The sequence below is a fragment of the Equus quagga genome, chromosome 12, assembly GCF_021613505.1.
Source record: "Equus quagga isolate Etosha38 chromosome 12, UCLA_HA_Equagga_1.0, whole genome shotgun sequence".
Taxonomy (NCBI): Eukaryota; Metazoa; Chordata; class Mammalia; order Perissodactyla; family Equidae; genus Equus; species Equus quagga.
This window is the reverse complement of record NC_060278.1, coordinates 75,810,361-75,832,186: the sequence shown is the minus strand read 5'-3', so window position 1 is coordinate 75,832,186 and position 21,826 is coordinate 75,810,361.

Genomic DNA, 21,826 nt, shown 5'->3' with positions numbered 1-21,826 from the left:
AGGATAATATTTAAGCGGTGACTTCTGCCATTTACTCAATCCGGTTTGATTCTTATCTAAAAGTTGTGGGACCGCCCAATGGCCAGACCCTACGGGCACTGGTACCATTTTAACTTTTTTTTTGTCTTGTAAAGAGATAATTCACATACCTACGCCTTAAATGTGGCCTTACTCTCCACCCAACTTTGCAGCAGAAGCAGCAGCAGCGGCTCCTCCTGCCCGTGGGCCCTGTCCCCACGCAGCAGCCTGACTGCCCATGGGTCCTGTCCCCATGCCGGCAGCAGAAGCTCTGACTGCCCATGGGTCCTGTCCCCATGCTATTCTATTCTCTAAATAAACGAGCACTACTGCCAGATCTTGAGAGTCCAAGAAATCTTTCTTTCGACTCCTCAGCTCACCAACCCCACATCAGTGATTACTTCACAATGTATACGTATATCAAAACATCAAGTTATACACCTTAAGTGTATATAATTTCCAATTAAGAAAGCTGAAAAAAAATAGAGCAAAATGTGTCCAAAAATGAAAAGTAAATAAAACTCAAAGAGGGAAAAAAAGTGCTTAAACTTTTAGAAAACAATGAATTAACTTTAGTATAATAACATTATCCATGTTTCAGTCATGGCATTTATGAGTTTAATAACTGCTCCACGGAAGAAACCGATACATTTTGTTGAATGAGCAGGTTGTAGTAAGGGATTCTAAAATAATTCTCCATCACATAGTTTCCGACTTTCTATACAAATGTAGAGGGGATGACCTATCCTGTGGGATGTGGGTGCACGACGAGTCCGCACCTTAAACTATCAAACTATTGCCCCTACCTGCTGACCACCTGCAGGAAATTTACAATTACAGAAACATTACTTTGCTTTTTGAAAATAATGAAAATTGAAATGGTTTTTCAATGATAAGAAAACTCAACCACCATGCAAATGTCATGGAAGAGGTACGCAGAGTGTGTTCCTATCTGTCTTAATTCACTCAGCGACCTATCTAGAAGGTGCAGAGAGATGAGGACACAGCTCAGGCCAATTTTCATTCAGAGCAGGTAGGACAGGTCCCGAATGTGAGGTATTGCCTGGAGTCAGGGATTCTAGCGAAGAGCTAAGCGGTGGGGGGCGAGAGAGAGGAGCGTGGGAAAGGGAGAAGGGACATGACCTGCAAGCCTTGGGTGTCATCAGACTGAAGGGCACCCAGGCAAAAACGCAATTTTGCCTTGCATAAACAAACAAATTTTGCTTTGCATAAGCATTTGGATACCTAAGAAACTTCTACACTCGACTGTGCTACCTTTCAGGGGTAATGGGCCACAGTTACACCCCAACAAAGATTTCTTGCATGGTCTTTGCCATTTGTCCCAGAGCTCTCTGAACTCCTCTGTCTTCCTAATGTAGAGGATTAGGGTCAATGGTAATGATTTGATAAGACAGGAAAGCAAAAGAGCTTTACATTTTGAATATCTTGAGGTTTGCCATCAACCTTCACCACACAGCTGTCTTCAGGCTGCCTTCAGAGAACCTGCTGGCCCCTCAGGGCATTGAGTCTGCAGGCTCTGCCAGGCTCCTGCAGCTCCCTTGAAGTCCTTTTCGCATCCAAAGCTGTGACTGCCCCTAAGCCCCGACGTGAATTCCAGAAACTTAGATTTAGTTCTGTTAAATTCTTAATGCTGTGGAGTGAGAATTCATTTCTGAGACATATTATTTACCAGCGATTCAACGAGGGCTCTTTTTAGCTTTATTTCATAGAATGTAGCAGCACGGTCTTAAAATTTAAAAGGATCTTGAAAGTCATTGAGTACACTTCTCATCCAATTAAGAAATATCTTCTATAACATCCCTGAAAGGTGGTCGTCCAATTTCTGTTTAAATATTTTTCGTGAGACGCACAAAGCAGCCTGTTGTTAAGAAGTTCTTTATAAAATCCGATAGAAATCAGAGTCCCCACAACTCCCATCTCTTTGTCCTATTTCTGCTCTGTTAAGCACTCCAGAAAAGAGTTGACTAAGTACAGTGACTTCACTGGAATCACAAACTCTAAGAAGAAAGAGGAGCTTCTCTCCTTATGAATTCCCTACTTGCTACTCACACCATTGAACAAAGTTGCTGTTTTCCATGTAAATAGCCCCATTTAAGATCATAACTCAGAAGATAAATTTAGGGTTTATTGTGTACTTTTATAAAGGATTCTTAATTTGTCTTTTCTGACTTCTTGTACATATTTGTTAATCAGAAATTTTGAAATTCATTTCGGAGCTTCTTGAAGTCTGGGAGTGTTGCCAATTTGCAGCAAAGAACGTCATTTTATTAGCACATTTATAACTATTAAAATGTAATTCTAATGCACTGACCCAGTTTCACAGCACATCAAAAATTTAATTCAACTCCAAATGACTCTCACAGATGTCCAATAATTTTCCAGTGGATGTTGTTATTTGGAAGTTCAGATGAACTTGAAAAGTTTGGAAAATTGGCAATCTTGTCAATACAATTTTTTGTGAATACAAAAACAGCAACAGTTTGAGTACGCTAATCTTTATGGAATGAGGCCCCTTTTATCAAAGATAGCTAAAAGCAGAGAAAATTGGGAAAGGGTCCAGCTGTCCCATTTCTAGTGGCAAGGGGACCAGCTAAAGTGAACCTAGGACTGGTGAGAGGACGTTCGTATGGCCACGATCCCCACGGCTTTGTTACTAGGCTTGGGAAGTTAGGGTGCTAGAAGCCAAAGGTTTTCTAGTTTTCTGGTTGGCTGAGGGAGAGCAAGCTTTCAGAAGCTGCAAGATGAGGAGGGAACTCAAGTCCTGGAATGCATATCTATTGTCCCTTTTTTTGTTTGTTTCTGCTTCTGGTGACATTTCTAACAATATATAAGCTTTTGGTTTTGGGAGTTCAATTAGGATCTTGATCACATTGCTTATTGGCAGTGTAATTTGAGTCAAGTGACTGCCTCCCTAGGCCTCCATTCCCCCATTTGAAAAGAAGGGGATGTGAACCCGATGACTGTGGGCAGCAACCCACTTACAAAATAGAGGAAGATTGCCACAGATGTTAGCTCAGAGCCAATCTTCCTCAACAAAACAAAATAAAACAAAGCAAAAAAAAAAAAAAAAACAGGGTAAAGGACTTAAATAGACATTTCTCCACAGAAGATATACAAATGATCAATAAACACATGAAAAGATGCTCAAATCACTGGGGAACTGCAAATTAAAATCATAGTGAGATACCACCTCATACTCATTAGGATTACTACTATTAAAAAACAGAAAATAACAAGTGTTTGTAAAGATTTCAAGAAATTGGACCCCTTGTGCACTGTGGGAATGTAAGATGGTGCAGCCACTATTGAAAACAATAAGGTGGTTCCTCCAAAAATTAAAAATAGAATTACTATATGATCCAGCAAGTCTACTCTATACCCAAAAGAATTGAAAGCAGGGTCTTGAAAAGATGTTTTTACACCCACATTCATAGCAGCATTACCCACTATGGCCAAGGGGCAGAAGCAACCCATGTGTCTGTTGAAAGATGAATAGATAAACAAAATGTGATATATACATACAATGGAATATTATTCAGCCCTAAAAAGGAAGGAAATTTTTGCATATGCTACAACATGAATGAACTTTAAGCACACTATAAGCCACTCATAAAAGGACAAATACTGGGGCCAGCCCTGTGGCTGGGTGGTTCAGTTCACGTGCTCCGCCTTGGCAGCCCAGGGTTTCGTGGGTTCAGATCCCGGGCACAAACACGGCACCGCTCATCAGGCCATGTTGAGGTGGCATCCCACATAGCACAGCCAGAAAGATCTACAACTAGAATATATGACTATGTACTGGGGGATTTGGGGGAGAAGAATTGAAAAAAAAAGAAGATTGGCAACAGCTGTTGGCTTAGGTGCCAATCTTAAAAAAAAAAAAAAAGACAAATACTGTGTGATTCCACTTATGAAAGGTACCTGAAGTTGTCAAATTCATAGAGACAGAAAGTACAATGGTGGTTGCCAGGGACTAGGGGAAGGGGGAAATGGAGAGTTATTGTTTAATAAGCACAGAGTTTAAGTTTTGCAAAGAGTTTGAAATACTTCTGTGGATAGATGGTGGTTGGCAAAATTTGATAATTACATTTATCTTCTGAATCAATATATAGAATATCGTACAAATTAAAGTGAAGATTTTATTTTCACCTGGCTATAGAACTAAGCTATAGGGGATAATGTTCTTCATGGGGCATTTTATATAGGTAAATTGTCCAAATTATTGTGGATTTTACAAAATTGCATAAAATACATATGCCGTATTTCAACCCAGACTGCACAGTAAAATCATCCAGACAGCTTTTTCAAAATAATCGTTATTTGGTCTGGGGTTTAAAAAAAATATTTCCAGGTGATTAGAATGTGTGGCCAGAATTGAAAACTGCTCTCGGCTCTACTACTGAATTATCTTTATCAGCCAGAGACTATTGGGGTTCTTCTTGGCACTAATAACCATGGGTCTCCCCAGTGATTAACTAGCTAATCAATATTGAAGAATTCAATATTGTAAGCCCCAGCATGTAAATCCTACAAATAAGTACTATAGATTCTTATATAAATTAAAAACAATTCATAACAGAGTTTAAGGGCACTTTTATTAGATTTGCTTTCAGTCTTGAACAAGATGAGTCAATAATTTACTTGACATTCTGATGCAGTTAATTCTTAGGAAGGCGGTTCAAATACGTTTAAGAAAAGACAACAGTTAACTGAAGGGCTCACCTGAAGGCTCCTATCACGAGAGACCAAAGTGAGGACAACAGAAAACAATTACAGAATATTTACTATGTGATTGTTCTTATGCAAGACTCTCCAACTAGGTGACAACCATATTTCCAGAGGTTGGGATTCATTATTTCCTTTGGGCATTAAGCCATCATGCTGTAAATTTCCAACCCTGAGTTCTTCACACAGCTCCAGCCGTTCCTCATATTGCATCATGCGTGCTAAAAGTCCTGGCACCAAATTGAAATTATGTTTTTCTTCTTCTGTGGGAGCTATAGAAATAGACTCTATTTGAAGTCTTTGAACTGCATATTGCTGCCTGAATAATCTTGGTAAAAGATGACGATGGCACTTGTTTCTCTGCTCAAAGACTTGCTGTAGCTCCCATTCACCCGAAGGAGAGTAACGTGAATACCTTGATCTGGTAGTCTCAGCCTTCTAACCACTTAAGACCAATGATTCCCCTGTGGGTTGGCTGAAATTCAGCTGACCTAGGCTGGACATGGCTGGGCTAGGCTCCAAGCTATAGGTTGGGTCTATGTCTGGTCCTCAGATCCTTCATCCTCCTTGGACTGGGAGCTACTTGAGGTGATGGCAGGAGTACAAGAAAGACAGAGGGACCCTTGTGTTGACTTAAGGTGCAGGCTGGGAGTTGGCACAGTCATTTTGAGTCACATTCTTTTGGCCAAAGAAAGTCACGTAACATCAGTGGGGCAAAGAAATACACTCCTTCCATGGAGGTCATGAAGTGGGTGAATATATACTGAACAATAATTTAGTATACCCACGAGACATAATAGAATAAAAATGTTCATAATCAATAACATTATCAATATTATTAAGTGGTTCTTATTTACTATGAAATCAAACGCAGGCTTAACATTGTCAGGGTGAAGTTTTAATAGAGGATTTGAAATTCGCATGCTTTACTTTTTGAGATTTTCCATGACTCCAGTGAAACAGAGATTGGGTTCATTTGCTCGAAATAAGTGTTTGGAATCTACCCTTTCTTTGGCCATTTTTCAAAGCTGGGAATTGTACCATCAGGTGTCCTTTGAATTCCTTCCTCGACCTCCATCATCATTGCTGGTGGCTCAGCTCCCCCAGAAGTGTATATAGACGAGGCCCGAAGTCAGTGCTGTCTTGATAGAGAGAACAGGGTCTTTAGGGTGGACAACATCCTGGATCCACCATAGGCTGACTCCGATCCTGGGCAAGTCATGTAAACTCACAAGTCCACAGTTTATTTAGTAAAACTTGTCCAAAATAACAAATATATTGCTGTGTTGATTAAATGAGATAAAATATGGAAATACAATTCAAAATACTAACCAGAAAATAGATGCCCTTATTTATAATTTGTCTACACTATAGTCTCTGTAGGTTTTAGTTCTCTTCCATTATGTTTATTTACTTGATTTGTCTTTAGTTAGTAACCAGGTGTCATTAAGAGCAGAGCAAAATTTTTTATTTATGGATAAGTAGCTAACTGTATTCCTATATTAATTAATTTTTCTTAGAGACCACTGACAGAAATAGATTATAATAAAAATAATCAATTAGCTAATCATTTAAATTTGGTTTAATAATCTAAGATACCATAATCGCTTCAAAATTTTTCATTTCATAATAGCAGCTAATAGATATTGACCACAAAGGAGATAACTTATTGAAGTAAGTAATTTTTCCCTTCTTTTAATTATGTGTGGTAATTATCCCAATATATCTCTCAAGGCTTACTAATTCAATTAAATAGCACTGAAAGTATTTAAGAATTGCCAGAATTCTCCGTTTTACTTTCCATATGAATGGTTTGCTGAATAAGAAAAAGTGACTAGTGCATACATTCTGGATATTTTTTTCATCTCAAGTTTTGCTCCCTACCCATTTTGCTAGATAACATCTCTATGAAACACTGTAATTTCATGTCACTGTTAATGTTGACAAGTTCAAGGAGGAAATCACAGATTTCTTTTAAAACAAGACTCGTTTCTAAAATAGGCCTGCCAAATTTAGACAAATATATTTGGAAAGGCTTTTTATTCCTAAGGGTTATGCTTTTTACAGCTAGGTTTATTTCACTCGAGAGTGCTTATAATAGGATTTTTAAAAATAATGTAAATGTAACTTTCGTGGAATCGTGGGATTTGTGTTTATATGCTCACAAATCTCACATATGTCAACTAATCATTCAGAGAAAAAGAACAATTCTTGAAAAGGGACATGACTATAATAAGACCTGTAAGTAGCTATATAAAATCCATCTTTTTAAAGTCATACTAATGTTTTATAAACACAAATATATGAATATATAATTTTCTCCAATTTTTTTTTAGTCTGAAAACCATAGGCTCTTGCAAAGTTCCTAAGTAGCTAGGTAAACATTTTCAGTTCTCCCTGAGTCGAGACAGGCTCAAACTTTCAAAGTGGAAGTGCTAACCTCAGGGCATAGGATAACACATTCTGAGTGCCCCCAAATGAATTGCTGCACTATAGACTTCATTCCCCTTTGTAAAAGTGATGAAATAGTCTTCTTTTTAGTGAATAATGCTCAAGCCCGTAAGAAATCTTGGGGTGCATGAGCTGGAGGATATGAGTGCAAAAGGATTTTAATTCCAAGTAGTAACATATGGAACATTGATTGTCAAAGTGTCTCCGTTCTTCAACCCTTTAGGCTCTTTGCACTGTGACCTTACAAATCCTCCCATCAGAGTGGCTGCATCCCTTTACTCACCTCTTGAATCCAGGCTGACCTTTGGACTTGGTTAGGCCAACAGAACGTGGCAGAAGTGAGAGTGAGCCAGTTCCCAGCCTGGGTCTCAGGCGATCTTGAACTTTTGCTCTCTTTTGTGGAGTCCTGCCAGCACCTTGGGAATAGCACCAGCCAGACACGTAGAGTGGAACCCAGTTGCCCAGCCAAGGCCATGACCAGCCTATAGTCAGCTGACCCCAAATGTGAGAGAGCCCACCCAAGATCAGGGGAGCTGCCTACCCGACCCACAGCTGGCCACAGATGCATGGGGAGCCAGCTGAGATCTGAAGACCCAACCAGCTGACCTACAAACTTTTGAGCAGTAATATTCTTGACCACTGCTTCTGGGTTGCTCTAACTCATGTTGATAATGCATTTTTTTTTTAGATCCAAGTATATTTTGCTTTTGTTTTTATTTTTGTTTTTTCTGCAGAAACTATTTTCATGCTAGATGTGCTCAAACCCACATTGGTTTTGTAGCCTTCAGGAGAATTCGTTGGATTAAGCACATTTTCACAGAAACTCCTGTAAATGTCTTTTTGTCCTATACCTTAGGTTACTATAAGCCTGATCCTACCACTGGCAAAGTAATAGCTAAATAATTTAATAAATAATAGCACTGACTATACCAAAAATCGAAGGGTCCAAATTCGAAAAAAATCTAGTAAAATTAATATTAGTTTGCAGATTTAAAAGCTGGTTCAATTGAACTCATGGTATTGAAAGCAGAAAAGACATTAAGATGACAGAATTAAGTCTAAATATAACTTTTCTCTCAAAAATGTCAGTATAGAAATAAAAATGAGTAAAAATATTATCATAGACTGGGTAAACAGCAAAAAATACATATTGTATAAAACACAGATAATATAAAGAAATACTGAAAGGGTAAACTTTTAAAGGATGAACACATCAGGACCAGAAAAATAATAAAAAGTTGAAGGTGTGATATTAATATCACGGAAGTTCAAATTTAAGGAAGAGAAGCTTGAAAGAGACAAAACCAGAAAGATGCAAAGTTTAATCCAGAGAAAAAATTTACCCTAAATAATAGGATAGCAAAAAAAGTTAACCAGTAAATACCGTAACAACAAAAAATAAACCATAAACTGTAAGAATTGCTAGGGAACAAAATAGATATAGATATGTAAGAATTTGAAATTCTAAACAAAAATTGAACATAGAGCAATAAAAATATAGTAAATGTCATATTCCTATAACAAAAAATATACTTTATTTTAATCACTCAAATTTATAAAAAATTTTCCATGTATTAGAACAAAAAGTAGAAATAGCACAGACTACATTCTAGATGTGCACACATACATGCAAAATAAAACTAAAAAATAATAACCAAAATCAAGCAGAAAAACTACAACTACCTAGAAGTTTGTAATGTTTCTCCCATAAAACATCTGAGATCAAAAAAGTAATCAAAATTGTAATTGCAGAGTATTTAGAAAGTTGTTATAATTAAAATAATAAATATTAAAACTTAACAGCAGAAGGGCCAGCTCCGTGGCCGAGTGGTTAAGTTCGCGCGCTGCGCTGCAGAGGCCCAGGGTTCGGATCCTGGGCGCGGACATGGCACCGCTCGTCAGGCCACGTTGAGGCGGCGTCCCACATCCCACAACTAGAAGGACCTGCAACTAGGATATACAACTGTGTACGGGGCGGGGGGAGATAAAGCAGAAAAACACACACAAAAAAAGATTGGCAACCGTTGTTAGCCCAGGTGCCAATCTTTAAAAAAAAAAAAAAACTTAACAGCAGAGAAAAATACATGGCCTTACATATCCACATAAATAGCAGGACAGAATGAAAAGAAAAGAATTAGCTACTGAAGACCAAAAGTCAGGACATAATAACAAAATATACTTAAGAAAAGGAAGAAAATAACAAAGATAAAGGCAACATTCATGATCTAGAAAACAGAAAAATAGTGGATGAATTGACTAAAAAGCAAGTAATTAGAGGTAAAATAGCAACACAACAGGTAACTTACTGATGAATCTAACCAACAAAAGGAGAAAACACAATTTTAATATTTGAAAATGGAGAATCAAAAACAGAGGAACTTAAAAATACCCAAAGAAAGTATTTTGCAAACTGCAAATAAATTTGAAAAATTTTGCTCATCTTGAGGATTGTCTTGGAAATAGAATTCACAAGATCGACCCCCAGTGAGAGACTATAGTGTATTTACATATTACTCTTCCTGGAAGGAATCACAAGAAGTTAATTACAACTTACCCTTTGAGGAAAGAGATCTGTAGGGAAAGGAGAGAATTTCACTTTCCGTTTCATCTCTTTCAGAACTGTCTGAATTTTCTAGTCATACCTGTATTTCACTTTTTTTAATCTTCTGGGTTCATTGGGAAAAGAGATTATGTATTTCTTTGTATTGACTCAAATGACAAAAAATAAAAGATAAAAGGGACAACTGTGGATAGGGTGCACAGGCTGGAGATCAAGGAGTCAGGTGAGTGTGGTGGTGGGCGGAGAGTCGAGGAAAAGGGCCCAGAGACCTGATTACGGGCAAGCTTCATCTGGAAGCAAGGGATGGGCTAAGTCTAATGGAAAAGCAGCTAGCAAGGGATCAGCAACCAAGCCAAGGCAGGGAAGGGGAGAGCCCATAACAGGGCATCTGCATGAAAATGGAGACCCATGGCTGGGCAGAGAGCCTCTCAGAGCATCCAGGCTGGCCTGCACCAAGGTTATCTTTGCAGCCTCATCTTTTAGTACATTTCCCCAGGTATCCCACTGGCCATCACTCAGTTCTAAAATGCATTATGTTTGTGTATGTGTTTGTTTTTCAATGTTAGATTTATTTCGGGAAAAATATCCAAATGAGGCTATTTAACACAATTGAATATTAACACTATTTGATCTGGTACTCACTATTTTTGGATGTGCATATTACACCAACAGGATAGTTACTGATCAAACCTGTTTGTTTCCTCTACAATAGGGCATTAGAAAGGGCAGTTTCCTCGTTCAGAAAGACAGAAGTTAGTTGAAATACAATTTGTTTCGTTTCTTATATTTGAAAGTACATTTTAAACAAGCCAAATAGACACCATATGGCTTATCAGTAACTTGACATTGAAGAACAATACACGGTTCGCCTTCTATTTCCAGTTTGCACACAGTGAGTGTTAATTCCTCCCTGCCTTTGCTCTTGCTGTTTTTCATGGGCAGGACTTTTATTTATACATTTTTCGTTTCCTCTCTTCTTCACTCAGTGCCTAGAGTTAATTCATATCCTCACCAGTTGTACATCAGGCTAGTTTCCCCTTCCAAAACCCTCGAGTTATGATGCCATTTATTACTCAATCTGATGGGTGGAAAATTTTATCTTTAAAAAAAGTTTAAAAAATTCTGAATATGGTTGAGCATCATTGAATATACTATTTGGACATTTCTCATTTGGGCAGATATGAAAAATGTTCTTTTACTCTCAAAGAGATGTACGCAGTATGTGACTAGTAACGTGGTGCTAAGTTTCTAAAACCTAAAACTTTGCCCTGTGTGAATCAGGAGTACATAAATCATCAGAGCACGGAAAATGTACCATAGTTAATTAAGGATCCTTTAAATCTATAACTGGGCTTGTTTTAGCAGGAGCAAAATATATCTTTACTAAAAACAAATATTTTAAAATATATTTACTTATTCTAAAAGCCAAGTACCACGGTCACCAGGTGTCTTGAGACTGTCCTGTGTGTCAGACATTATTGCAATTAAGGCCAAAGTTAGCTCTTAAACCTTGGAGAATTTTAGCTCTAGAAAACAGTAGATCAGGATTCTCAAACATTACACTGTTCATGAGTCACTGAACATCTTGTTAGAATGCAGGCTTTGAGTCAGTAGTTCTGGAGTGGGGCCCAGGACTCTGCATTTCTAAAAGCCCATAGGTGATGCTGATGCTGATGGCCTGAAGACCAGACTCTGTTTTAGGAAGGCTTTAGACCTTAGCTAGCTTGGCTCGTCATTTTATAGGCACAAAAAATGGTTAATATACCCCAATACTTGCTTTTTTAATTTAGAGAAACACACAGAATTTGCTTAAGTGTTTCAAGCTAAAAACATCCTATTTGTGTGACATAAATAATATGTGAACAGACTGTCATGAGTAATATAACATCTGTAGCTCTTAGAAAATGAAACATAGTTAATTAGGGATGGCATGAATTCTGTAATTATTGTTTTTAATGTTTTGTTCTTTCTAGGTCAAACCGCCATCTACACATGAATACCAATGAAATTCTCATAAACAAGCAGAAATACCCAGCAGGCATGAAGAATCACAATGCTTCAAAAATGCATGTATTATGACATTACAACCTCAGAAAAGATAGATTTCATAACTCTAAAAGCTCAACCTTGGAGAGGATAAAAATGGTGTTCAACACCATGTACTAAAACTTGTTGAAATGTCTTCGGAGCTTGAACTATCCAGAGCCACCAAAATGTCCAAGAGTCAAATTGAAAATGTTTTTTCAAAATGCCTTAGCCAATCAAAAGCGAGCTTTTTTGCCACTGTGGCAAAACCGACCATTGCTTTTGCTGGTCTCAGTGTGGTCCAAGCGGAGCATCTTCCACAATCTGATTGAGGAACAGTGTGAAGTCTATGCTTCCTTCTGGCTTTGACCAGACGAAACTTCTCTCTCCACCATTAACACCCTGTCAATACTTTGTCATATTTATCACATTCTGTTATTTTACTCGCTTTGGTTATTTGTAAAGTTTTTCCCGTTTCCTATTAGATTATCCCTAAACTTTAGCATCTCAGCTGCTCTGTATTCTCAGTTGTGCCTATTCAAGAGCCGTGAATATTAATAAACACTTTTCTGAATCAACAAACCCCCATAAAATCCACAGCCACAGATATAAATACTGTACATTTCTTTTTTTCTTTCTCTCTCTCTTTTTTTTTTTTTTTTGCTGAGGAAGATTCTCCCTGAGCTAACATCCACTTCCAATCTTCCTCTTTCTGTATGTGAGCTGCCATCACAGCATGGCCACTGATGGACAAGTGGTATAGGTCCACACCTGGGAACCAAACCCAGGCTGCTGAAGCAGAGCACGCAGAACTTAACCACTAGGCCACTGGGGCTGGCCCAATACTGTACATTTCAAGGAAAGGCAGAATGAATACAGGTGGAACGTCAGCTGAGAAATGAGCTTACCAGAATCCTAAAAATTCAACAAGAAGGTCCAGAAGTTAGAGTCCTAAATGTTTGTTCATATCTTTGTTCACATATGGTTAATTCCTTAAGAGTAGTTAATCAGCAGCCAAATTCTAGTTTTTAGACACTCCCACCTTTGTTCATTGGAAGCCATGACAGTGTCATAAGAGCAGTTGGGTTGGGAGGTGTATGAGGAGCCATTGGAAAAGGGGAAACGGGGGAAGCTTGGCATTCTGGAATGTGGAGCTAAGCAGCACTGGGCTCCCCAGAAAGCTGAGCTGGACACAGAGTGTGTACGCTGGAAGTTTACTTTAGGCAATTCTGTCTCAAGAAACCAGAGCCAGAGACTGAAAAGTTATCAAGCTAAACACCACTGTGGGCAATTGGGGCTCAGTCCTCTAGGGGGTGCTCTGAGGAGCTGCACAGAACACACCTCAAAATTGTCCACCAGAAGGGCCAGCAAGAGATTACGCATCAGCTTTCTTCTCCCATTGGTCAAGAGTTGCCCCAACAGGGTGTTCAGGACCCTGCCCTTCCAGGACTGCACATGCCCAACAGCTGAATGGTTTCCAGAAGGCATCTTGAGAGAGAGCAGCAGAGCAGCTCCAGGGCAGGAAGCAAGAGATAGGTGCTGCTGCTGACGTGGGGTGCTGTCAGGTGACACCTCCACCAAGCCAGTTACTATAAAAAGGCATACCAAGAGGATGTGACCCAGGGCACAAGAGGGGGCTGTCACCAGCTTTTAGAAGCACATGAGTCTAATGCAAATCTGTCTGCTCTGGAAATAATGAGCACAGGATCATACCCATCCCTTCCGGGCAATAGTCAGAGACAGGGGTACTCAACCAAGGGGCAGCCAGAGAGAGAAACTAGCTGGGGAGCAGAAGAAGCCAGGACATCGGGTGCATTGCCTTTACCTAGGGCCAAACTCCACCTTCTCTGTGCTTCAAACACAGACCAACACCTGGGTGGGAGTTTTTCTTTCTCTCTGTTCACGTTTTCGGTATTTAGTTGCTACTTATTTTAAATCGCCAGCTGAAGAGCAATGCCATCTGCCAGCCATTTTTATCTGCACATAAATTCAGTTACTTTATTGCTTTAGGTGCTCCGAGTTTTGTGCATTTTAGAGAAAGCTCTCAGCTTTTTCTGCTCATAACCTGTCTTAGTTTGGGTTTCTCTAAAAGCTGACCCTGAGGCAAGGATGTGGGTACAAGTTGTTTGTTTGGGAGGTGACCCCAGGAAGTGCTGCAAAAGAATGAGGAGTGAGGTAGGGAAGGAAAGGCAGCCGGGAAGTGTGTGTGCATGAGCAGGTTACTGGTGTCAGAATCTTTCTGGGAATGTACCCCACTAAGTGACGGAGAGCTGGGGTGTCTGGACCACAGGCTCCAGTTGCTCATTAGTTGAAGGTTGCTACTGGGAATTCCAAGCTGCTTGCATGGAGGCAGAGAAAGCTCTTCTGGTGCCAAGAAAGCCCCCAGGCTGAAAAGCAAGGAGAGAGGTGTGGATGGTTGAGGTGGAGGGGCTGGGGTGTACTACAGCAGTGAATCCAGAAGTTGGCTGAGGGCAAGTAGATTGGGGCATCAGTAGCTTCTACTATACACTCTGAGATCGTTTTGCTATGGGCAAAATATCCCAACACAAAGAAAACAAGAGCAACAACCTCCTTCTAGCATCTGGGTGGAAAGAAGCATAGTTAATTAGTAAAGGATTAGAGACAATTAAAATTAGTTTAGAAACTGAGATTATTTATTACACTTTGTAGACAAAAACTTTAGAATGGCATTAGATGCCCTTAATAAAAATCCCCTTTGCTGTGACTGAAGAACAAATTGGGAAAGAAACCGACATATTCATGGCTCTGGCCTATAAACGAAGGACCTCACTGAACCATGTTAGATAACAAGCGCTCGGTTCTGTTCCCATGTGAACACGTGGAAACCATAGGGGAGTTTTTTATTTTCTTGTACTAGTCATTGCTCTGGACCATCACTAAGGTGGAGTCACTCAAAGATGAGGGGAGTTTTGACCCTCTCTTTCTCCATCTGATGTTTTCTGGTGAAAAACCAGATGACAATGTGTGAAAACTTGGCATGAATGCAGTGGATTTCACTGAGGAAAGAAGGCCAGACAGAGCACAAAAGAGAAACTAGAAAGGAAAGACTCTCAGTGGCTTCATAGATTAAAAATTCACCCCAATTCTTCATTTCCTTTTAATAAAATTGTAAATACACACCTCTGCCATGGCCCCACGGTGCCAAGTGAACAATCCCTCCCCTTGATTCTGGGCTTGGCCTTGTAACTTCCTTTGAACAATGTTGGCAGACATAAACTTGAATGGTGGGCATGTCTTCTTGGCAACTGTGGTCCTCCATGAGAAAAGCATGTCCCAAGTAACTGCTACTCCTTCTCCTTTAGCCTTGGCCCCAGAATAAAACTTGGTTCCAACTTGAACCCAATCCCAGCAGGTGCTTCCATCTTGGAACATGGAGCCTGAAGGAGAGCTGCCCATGAAGCCTATTCTAGATGACACCATAGCAGTCAACCTGAAAATCAAGCATGAGGACAGATGCTTACCGTAAACCACTGAATTTTGTGGTAAATTTTTAGGTGAATTTATTATGTAGCATTATTATGGCATTGTAAAAGTTCTCAGTAAATACCAAAGTATTCATCAGGCTACTCCCTTTTGAAAATGTATATATACACAGTGTTTAGTATACGAAAGTATTTATTATCCACAGAGGAAAGAGTTGAGGGAGGAGAAAGATGGAGAATGAAGATGGATTTTTGCTTTTATTCCATTTATATCTATAATTGGTAAATTTTTTATAACTATGCATTACTTGTGTAATGTAGAAAAGAAAAATCTGACAAAAATTGTTTCCAGAAATGGAAAAATTTCATGAAACAAAAACATTATATTTGGTTAATTTAACTACCAAATTACCATTTATATTTCCCAGCAACTACTATGATGGATTAAAATCTTGCTACTCAAGGTGAGGTCCTTGGACCAGCAGCAATGGCAGGATCTGGGAACTGGTAGGAAATGCAGCATCTCAGGCCCCACCTCAGACGAGCAGAATCTGTAACAAGATCCCCAGGCGATTCTTGTGCATAAGAAAGTTTGAGAAGCATTGTTCTAAAACATTAAGCATCTTGATTTCTGCTTTAATCACTGAAAAAGAAACTTTAAGAAGTAAAATATTTTATTTAAATTTCTTTCCTAATATGTGAAAAGTACTTGAAAGTATCTTCAAACATCAAAGATAATTTGTGAAGATAAACCTTTCACAATATTAAAAGATGCTAAAATGTTAAACATAAAACTAGAACTTTTCAGTAACTAGGGAGACAGGACAACTGCGTAAAAACAAAACAAAAAACAGCATTTACATATTTCAAGAAGGGCAGGGTGAACTTTGTAAATTGTGATTTTTCCTCCTACATCAAAAATCAGTGTTTCCACTTCCTGAGTGGAGAGCCAGCCTGGGCGTGGCTGTCTGGATTTGCATTCCCCCGTGAACTGCACAGTGCATCAAGACAGGACAGGGAGAAGTAGCCACCTGTGTTCCCATCACCATCTACAGAGGCCTCAACTTCCTGCTTTCACATGTAAATCAAATCCATCAACCTCTCACCCAAATCCCACCCCAATTCCTACCTAGCCTTTCCCAAAGGAAGCTCCCTGGACATGTGTGACTCCACCTCTAATTATTCGTGACTATATCTGCATGTAGTTTTCCTTATTATACTGTCATTAGCATGAGGAAAGGGCTCCTGTTGCCTGGGCAACCAGAAGTGGCACAAGCATTGTGCTTATTGACTGGATCCTACCTCTAGTTTTTCTGTTGTGCTTTTGGATCCTCTCACTTTGTGGTCAAAATAATGCAACCCCAACCCCAGTCCTGCCTCTTTTCTTTTTTGCAGCTCTATCGGCAGTGTCCGGCTGATTTGTCTAATTTCTCTTGGATTTATGACCTTAACTTCTCTCAGTTCCACTTGCTAATGTTGATGCTTTCCTATTCCCTAATCAGACCCTCCCTTTTAAGTGCCCCTTCTGATCAAGATTGCCCACTCAATGTTTTCCTCTCCTAGACGTCTTTCTAAAGTGTTACATTTACTATAAAAATGACCCCATTTATGAAGTTTCCTTGTCTGTCCTTCTTATTTCCCTCCTTTCTTCTCGTGCTTGAGTTATTTTGCTACTGCAATACAAGGCTAATAGAAAAATGATGCCCCCTTTTATCATAATTCCTAATAGTAAGCTACATGAAATATTATCTGCCCAACCTCTTTTTCTAGAGTAGTGATTCTTAACCTTGGCTGAGTGTTGGAATCTCCTGGGTGGTTTAAAAAACATTGATGCTTGGGGCCCACCCCCAGAGATTCTGATGTAATTAGTCTGGGGTGCAGCCTTGGCAGGGGAGTTAAAAAACCTTCTCAGGTGATTCTAATGTGCAGCCAAAGTTGGGAAGCATGGAGGGTAATAGCTTTTCAACCAGACCTTTTGTTTTTGTCACTCCTTGGCATTTATGATGATAAATTACAATTTTACACTTCGTTTAAGTTCTTATTCCACTTTGGTCCATTTTCACTCCACTTCATTCTCTCCTTCTCCCCTTCTGTGCATTTGAGAAGGCTGATTCTCATAGGCTGTCGTTTTCAGGCTCCTGTCAGCTGGTTTTCAATGGTCTGCAGCCAGTGGGAGGCCTTTCTGGGATCCTGGAGTACTATGGACTGAATATTTGTGTCCCTTCAAAATTCATATATTGAAGTCCTAATTCACAATGTGATAGTATTTTAAGGTGGGGCTTTGGGAGATAATTAGGTCATAAGAGTGGAGCCTTCATAAATGGGATTAGTGCCCTTATAAGAAGAGGCAGGAGAGAGACGAGCTTTCTTCCTGCTAGGTGAGGATACAGCAGGAAGGCATCTGTTTGGAAGCCAGGAAGAGGGCTCTCACTAGCAACCAAATGGACCCACACCATAATCTTAGACTTCCCAGTCTGCGGAATTGTCGTGTAAGCCACACAGTCTATGGTATTTTTGTTATAATGGCTTGCACTGACACGGAGGGTGGGAGAAAGGGAGAAGGCAGGGTGTTTCTCCCCCTCTTTTGGCCTGTGTGGTGCCTCCAGCTGTGTCCCCTCTGTGTCTCTAGCTCCTGTCAGACAGTGAGACAGACTCACTGTGCTTTCAATTTCCTAGGTATGACCTGGCCCATGGATTTTGTTAATATAGCCTCTTCCCTTTGACCCTCCAGCCAAGGAGTGTTAGTATACTGTTTTATACTGTTAGTAAATTCTGGGCTATATCATCATCCCATTTGGCATCTCAGTTTACTCAGTACCTGTGCAACCAATCGCCAGTAGAATTGTCTCTGTGTTAAATACTTTTGTTACAGGTTCTTAACATCAGCCCTGATATCAGTTCCCCACATTGAACCCAGCGTATACGGGGTTAAAACTAAAACCCACCACCCCCTTTCCTGCTTCTCTAGCTCCACACATATGTAAATACCTGTTTCTTTAAACTTGGACTCTTTGAGCTTTACAACTAAATAGGAGTTACAAATTGTTAAAAGCCTAGGTGGCCCGGAGTTGGAGGCACACTAAAGTTTAGCTAATCATGTGTCCTTGAGTTTGCCAGGAAAGACGCTGTCTCAAGAGTATCAAGGAGCGGAGGCTTCCCACACCTCAACTCCTCGACTCCCAGCACTCAAACCTGCCTCAAACAAGAAGATGAGACAACGGCGAAGGATGCCCACCTGCCATCCTCCTATCTCACCCTCCCCCCGCCTTGCTGCAAGCAGCCTCTCAAGGCCAAACGCAGGCTGGAGGGAAAGCACCGAGCTGCACAAGCTACATGTTCCCCCCTCCCCTACCCGAAACCCCAAATAAAAATCCCTACCCATTCCTCATCGGGGAGCTAGCAATTTTTGAGGCATGAGCCCTTGCTTTGCTCCCTGTGCCTGGCATAGTAAAAACCTTTCCTCTTCCACTCAAGACTCTGTTCTCGTGATTTGGATTGGCATCGGGTTCAGAGACCGAACTTTCGGTTACACTTTGAACTGTTAGCTTCCATGGTAGAGTCCTGCTTGATACAGTTCTCAACATGGTGTCTAGTTTCCCAGATGCAAAATCCCTCATGCGCATTCTGCCAGAACCCACTCTGATTGACCCTCAGAGGGCAGGAGTGGGTGGTGTGCTAGGATGTGTGGCCTACATACCATCTTAAGGAGGCAGGTCTATGTCACTTTGTAAGATATATATATCACACGTTGACCCAAGATCTGTTGTTCCGAGTTACTACTTTAACAGTGGAAATATAAGAGGACTTCCCTTTCCAGCAAAAAACAACTACACATCACTAATATCAGGTGCAGAAGCAAAATGCTATATGCCCCACCCAGACCTTGGAAGGAGTTCTCCAAACCCTTGTTATCCCAGTGTGATTTGTGAACCAGGAGCATGAGTGTTACCCAGGAACTTTAGAAAATCAGAATTCCAGGCCCCACCGCAAGCTTTCATTTATGTAATTCACATACCATCAAATTCATCCTTTTAAAGTGTACAATTCGGCAGGTTTTTTAGTGTGTTCATGACATTGTGCAACTATCAACACTTCTAGTTCCAGAGATCTTCATTATTCCAAAAAGAAATCCTGGGCCCATTAGCAGTCACTTCTCGTTTTCTCCTCCTCTATCCCCTAGACAACCACTAATCTGTTGTCCCCATGAATTTGCCTATTCCGAACATTTCATATAAATGGAATCCTGTAATATTTGGCTTTTGTGTCTGGCTTTTTTCACTTAAAATAATGTTTTTAAAGTTTAGCCCTATTATAGTATGTGTCGGTACTTTATTCCTTTTTATAACTGAATCATATTTTATTTTATAGATAAACCACATTTTGTTTGTCCATTTACCAGTTGGTGGCTGTTTGGGTTGTTTCCATCTTTTGGCTACTATGAACACTCATGTAGAACACTTGTGAAGAAGCTTCTGTGTAAATATGTTTTCAGTTTTCTTGGATACATACCTATGAGTGGAATTGCTAGGTCATATGGCAGTTTAAGTTTTTGAGAAACTGCTAAACTTATTTTCAAGGCAGCTGCCCCATTTCATATTCCTATCAGCAATGTATAACAGGCCAATTTCTCCATATCCTCACCCACACTTCTTTCTGTCCATGTTTTGATTATAGCCATCCCAGTGGGTATGAAGTGGTATTTCATTGTGATTTTGATTTGCACTTCCTAGTAACTAATGATGTTGACCTTCTTTTATGTGCTTCTTGGCCATTTGTGTATCTTCTTTGGAGAAGAAAATTCAAATCCTTTGGCCATTTTTAATTGGGTCACTTGTCTTTTATTGTTGAGTTGTAGGAGTTCTTTATAAATTCTGGATACTAGAACCTTATCAGATACATGACTTGCAAATATTTTCTCCCATTCCATGGGTTGTCTTTTCACTTTCTTAATAGTGAATGCACACGTTTTTATGAAAACATACTTTAGTTTTTCTTCGGTTGCTTTTACTTTAGATGCCGTAACTAGGAAACCATTGCCTAATCCAAGGTCATGAAGATCTATTCTTAGGTTTTTGCTAAGAGTTGTATAGTTTTATCTCTTATATTTAGGTCTTTGATCATTTTGAGTTAATTTTTTGTATAAGTTGTGAGGTAGAGGTTCAATTTTGGATTATTTTGGCCATCCTGGGTCCCTTGAATTGCATATGCATTTTTGAATGAGCTTGTCAATTTCTGCAAAAAAGATAGCTGGGATTTTGGTAAGGATTGTGTTGAATCTGTAGATCAATTTGGGGAGTATTGGCATCTTAACAATATTAAGTCTTTCAATCCATGAACATGGGATTTCTTACCACTTATTTAGATCTTCTTTTATTTCTGTCAACAATGTTTTGTAGTTTTCGGTTACAAGTCTTGCATGTTTTTTTGTTAACTTTTCCCCAAATGTATTATCCTTTTTGATGCTATTGTAAATGGAATTGTTTCTTAATGTCATTTTTGTGGCCTGGCATTTTGAAATCTGAATTTTTAGCAAGACCTCTAGATGATTCTTACACATGTTAACAGTTTGAGAAGTGCTGCTGTATTCAACAAACTCAACCCAAGTGACATTCCACACAACACTGCCCAATTCTGTCCCATATAGCTGCTGGCTCTCCAGTAAGTGACTTGAGACATCATAGTTACAGAAAATGGCAGAAGGACCAAAGATACTACCTTACTGAGTAAATTAAATGTTTTTAAATAAGAGGAAGCAACTAGATAATATAACTAGGATTTTCTGTGTTAATTCCTATGCAATGGAAAACTATTATTAAATATCCATTTAATTTATGAGTAAACTACAATGTTGGCTTCTGTCTGAATTATGTGGATGTAAGCCATTTGAAATAATTGTCAGTTCTCCATTTCATTCTCAATGTATTTTTTCTTCTTTTTTTCAATAATAGCTACAATTAAACAGCTATATCTTATACTAAATATGTTTATTAGACCCTGTTTTGCTTTCTGGTTCCAGATATGACACTAATTACCTCCGTGACTTTGGAATAATCAGTTAATCTTTCTAACTTACAGTTTCCCCAACTGAATAATGTAGGAATTGGACTAGATTTCTCTAGCATCTCACTCTTTTGGCTCTACATTAGATAATTCTAAATTTCTATCATGTCAAAATATACCATTTAATTTTATGAACTATATATTTCAGAGTCAGTCATAAATAATACAAAGTATGATTCAGAATGGAGTCTGTGAGGTCTAACATTTTTATACATAGATGCAGCTACAGGTCAAATTCAACACAACATTTATAATCATAACAGTATATTCTCTCTAGTGATATATTTTTAGCAAACAATTGTTGATAAAACAAATTAAACAAAATACAGTTTAAAGAACTTAGGAGTCCCATGGAGTTGGTTAAAATGATATTTACATGTAAGTCTTCTTCAAATTAATCCTTTTCTGTATATTTAATACTCATTTTCTTTTTTTCCAAATTTCACATCAATCATTTTATAAAAAATCAATGTGCAAATTACCATATTGGTACAAAAGGCTGCTAACATGATGCTTTCCAAAG